We start from the raw sequence: 4,759 nt of genomic DNA, 5'->3' as shown, positions 1-4,759 counted from the left end.
TTCATAATTCTTTGAAATAGTTTTAACAGAATTATATAACTATTAATATGAATTATAACGTCGTAAAATTTTTTGTAGTGTTAAATATGTTCATATGTATTTGTAGGTTTGGTCATTTATCAAAACTAAATACACCAAAACCATCACAAAGTTCTTCAATCTATGAGCACTTATTTAAAAATGAATCATTAGATATATGAAATTATTCTAAGTACTTATTAAAAACTCTTAAAGTCTTCAATATATGAGGACTTATTTAAAAATAAATACTTAAATATAAGAAATCACTCTAACTACTTATATAAAAAAAATAGTTAAGTACCAGACATACATAAATTCTCCACAAATGTTTATACATTTTGAATTTTACACCAAATATATATAATTAACGTCCAAAACTAACAAGGTGCAATAAAATAAAATATGAGTTTGATAAATAAAGTAAATTAATAAGTTTAGAGGCTACAAGTAGGCATAAAAATGGTTTATTAAAATTAAGTTTTGCATATTTAAAGTTTATTAATACTTCAAACTATATATAATTACAATATTTTATGTTATTTTGGAGAAATATAACTTTTATAGTTAAAATTAAATTTTCATAACTTGATATTGTTTGAGCAACTCAAATTCCATGATTGAAATAAAGTTATTCACTTATGAAATTTTGTATTATTGCAATGACAATCATAGCTGTACGGCTAAATGTCATCCAAAATAGCGACCTTAGCATTGTTTGCGTTTTATCTCATGTTATCCAAGAGAGGGACTCCTGATCATTCTACCCACAGTGTTATCTCATATGTGAAGGCTCAACGTATGGTCGAGAAGGGGTGTTTAGCCTATTTGGCCTATGTTCGTGATTCTAGTGCTGAGGTTCCTTCTATTGATTCTGTGCCCGTTGTTCGTGAGTTTTCTGAGGTTTTCCCTTCAGACCTGCCGGGTATGCCACCCGACAGGGATATTGACTTTTGCATTGATTTGGCTCCGGGCACTCAGTCTATTTCTATTCCGTCGTATCGTATGGCCCCGCCTGAGTTGAAAGAGTTGAAGGAGCAGTTGCAAGACTTGCTTGAGAAGGGTTTCATTAGGGCAAGTGTTTTGACTTGGGGTGCGCCGGTGCTGTTTGTTAAGAAGAAGGACGGATAGATGAGAATGTGCATTGATTACCGGCAGTTGAACAAGGTTACAATCAAGAACAAGTATCCATTGCCGAGGATTGATGATTTGTTTGACCAGCTTCAGGGTGCCAAGGTATTTTCGAATATAGACTTGAGATCTGGCTACCATCAGTTGAGGATTAGGGCATCCGATGTCCCTAAGATAGCTTTCTGCACTCGGTACGGGCATTATGAGTTGCTGGTGATGTCATTTGGGTTGACAAATGCCCCAACAGCTTTTATGGATTTGATGAACTGAGTGTTCAGGCCTTATTTGGATTCGTTCGTGATAGTCTTCATTGATGATATTTTGATATATTCCCGCAGCCGAGAGGAGCATGAGCAACATCTTAGAGTGGTTCTTCAGACTTTGAGGGATAGTCAGTTATATGCTAAGTTCTCGAAGTGTGAGTTCTGGTTGAGTTCAATCGCATTCCTGGGTCATGCTGTATCAGCAGAGGGTATTCAGGTTGATCTGAAGAAGATTGAGGCAGTCAAGAACTGGCCTAGACCAGCATCGCTACATAGATTCGAAGTTTCTTGGGATTGGCAGGCTACTATCGTCGGTTCGTGGAGGTGTTTTCATATATCGCAGCCCCGATGACCAGGTTGACCCAGAAGGGTGCCCAGTTCAGATGGTCAGACGAGTGTGAGGCGAGCTTTCAGAAGCTCAAGACAGCTCTAACTACGGCACCGGTGTTGGTTTTGCCCATAGGTTCAGGGCCTTATACAGTTTATTGTGATGCATCTCGTATTGGACTTGGTGTGGTGTTGATGCAAGATGGCAAGGTCATTGCCTATGCTTCGCTGCAGTTGAAGGTTCATGAAAAGAACTATCCGGTTCATGATTTGGAGTTGGCAGCCATTGTTCACGTATTGAAAATTTAGAGGCATTATCTGTATGGCGTGGCATGTGAGGTGTTCACGGATCACAAGAGTCTCCAGTATTTGTTCAAGCAAAAGGAGTTGAATTTGAGGTAGATGAGGTGGTTGGAGTTGTTGAAGGATTATGATATCACTATCTTATATCATCCGGGAAAGGCCAATGTGGTGGCCGATGCTTTGAGTAGGAAGTCAGCTAGTATGGGTAGTCTTGCTTATATTCTGGTCGGTAAGAGACCGCTTGCTTTGGATGTTCAGGCTTTGGCCAATCGGTTCATGAGGTTGGATATTCCTAAGCCCAGTCATGTGTTAGCTTGCACAGTCGCTCGTTCTTCATTATTGAGATCGGCAGTATGATGATCCCCATTTGTGTGTCCTTAGAGACATAGTGCAGCATGGAGGTGCCAAGCAGGTTACCTTAGGTGATGATGGAGTTTTGAGATTGCAGGGTCGAGTTTGTGTTCCTAACGTGGATGGACTCCGAGAGTTGATTTTAGAGGAGGCCCATAGCTCCTGGTACTCTATTCATCCGGGCGCCACGAAGATGTATCAGGATTTGTGGCAGCATTATTTATGGCAGAGAATGAAGAAGGATATTGTTGCATATGTGGCTCGGTGTTTGAATTGTCAGCAGGTTAAGTACGAGCATTAGAGGACTGGTGGATTGTTTCAGAGGATTGAGCTTCCCGAGTGGAAGTGGGAGCGGATCACTATGGATTTCATCGTTGGACTTCCATAGACTCGGAGGAAGTTTGACGCAGTCTGGGTCATTGTTGATAGGCTGACCAAGTCAGCGCATTTCATTCCTGTGGCAGTCTCCTATTCTTCTGAGAGGTTAGCTAAGATCTATATCGGGAGATTGTTCCCCTTCATGGTGTGCCCGTGTCTATCATTTCGGACCGAGGTACGTAGTTTACCTCACACTTCTGGAGAGCAGTTCAGTGAGAGTTGGGCATGCGGGTTGAGTTGAGCACATCATTTCATCCTTAGACGGACGGGCAGTCCGAGCGGACCATTCATAATTTGGAGGATATGCTCCAAGCTTATGTTATTGACTTTGGAGGCTCGTGGGATCAGTTTTTGCCTTTAGCAAAGTTTGCCTACAACTACAGCTACTAGTCGAGTACTCAGATGGCTCCTTATGAGGTCTTATATGGTAGGTGGTGTCGGTCGCCGATTGGATGGTTAGAGCCGGGAGAGGCTCGGTTGTTGGGTACGGATCTGGTTCAGGAGGCATTGGACAAGGTCAAGATCATTCAGGATAGGCTTCGTACAGCTCAGTCCAGGCAAAAGTGTTATGCAGACCGCAAGGTTCGTGATTTGGCATTCATGGTCGGTGATCGGGTATTTCTTTGAGTGTCGCCTATGAAGGGCGTGATGAGGTTTGGGAAGAAGGGCAAGGTTAGCCCTAGGTTCATTGGCCCGTTTGAGATTATTGATCGAGTGGGAGAGGTAGCTTATAGACTTGCATTGTCGCCGAGCTTATCAGTCGTGCATCCAGTATTTCATGTGTCCATGCTTCGGAAATATCACGGCGATCCATCCCACGTGTTAGATTTCAGCACTGTCCAGTTGGACAAGGACTTGTCTTGTGAGGAGGAGTTGGTGGCTATTCTAGAACGGCAGGTTCGTCAGTTGAGATCGAAGAATTTTTCTTCTGTTCGTGTTTAATGGAGAGGTCATCCTCCTGAGGCATCGACCTGGGAGTCCGAGTCTGATATGTGGAGCCGTTATCCCCATCTTTTCCCCGACTCAGGTACTTCCTTCTTCTGTCCGTTTGAGGACGAACAGTTATTTTTAAAGTGAATTCTACGTTCCGAGGCCTTAAAACCCCTCTTAAAGCATCACCTTGATTCGCGTGCACAGTTCGGGCGCGTAGCCGGAAAGCCTATATGTGAAAATATGTGAAAATGATAAATTTTGACTATAAAATGAATTAATTTGACTTCAGTCAATGTTTTGGGTAAACGGACTCGGACCCGTGATTTGATGGTCCCGGAGGGTCCGTAGGAAAATATGGGACTTGGGCGTATGCCCGGAATCGAGTTCCGAGGTCCCAAGCCCGAGAAATGAATTTTTAAAGAAAATTATTTTCTGAAATTGTTTTAGGGATTTGGAAATGAATTTTGATTAGAACATGTTGGTATCGAGCCCATATTTTAGTTTCGGTGCCCGGTACATGTCTTATATGTGATTTAAGACAATTATGTGAAGTTTGGTAAGAAACGGAATCCGTTTGACGTGATCCGGACCTTAAATGCAAAATTTGATGTTTAAAGAAATTTTGAGAAATTTCATTGATCTTGAGGTTTAATTCGATGTTCATGATGTTATGTTGGTGATTTGAGTACACGAATAAGTCTGTAGAATGTTTTGAGTTTGTGTGTATATTTGGTTTGGAGCCCCGAGGGCTCGGGTGGGTTTCGGATAGGCGTCGAAGTGTTTTTGGACTTAGGAAAGTTGCAGAATCTGTTGTCTGCTGGTGTCCAAGTGTTTGTGCTATGTGATCGCATAGGGAAGTTCGCGATCGCATAGTGTAAATTTCAAGGGTTCTATTTTGTGCTATGCGATCACATAGCTCCTTCCGCGATCGCGTAGAGTAAAATCTGAGAGGTCCATTTTTGTTCTATGCGGTTGCACTGTTTCCTCCGCGATCGCAATGTGTTAGCCCTAGCCTGGGAAGGTAATCAACTTCTTCTATGCGATCACATAGCATT

This window comes from Nicotiana sylvestris, chromosome 1, assembly GCF_000393655.2.
Source record: "Nicotiana sylvestris chromosome 1, ASM39365v2, whole genome shotgun sequence".
NCBI classification, from domain to species: Eukaryota; Viridiplantae; Streptophyta; class Magnoliopsida; order Solanales; family Solanaceae; genus Nicotiana; species Nicotiana sylvestris.
This window is presented reverse-complemented; position numbering follows the sequence as displayed.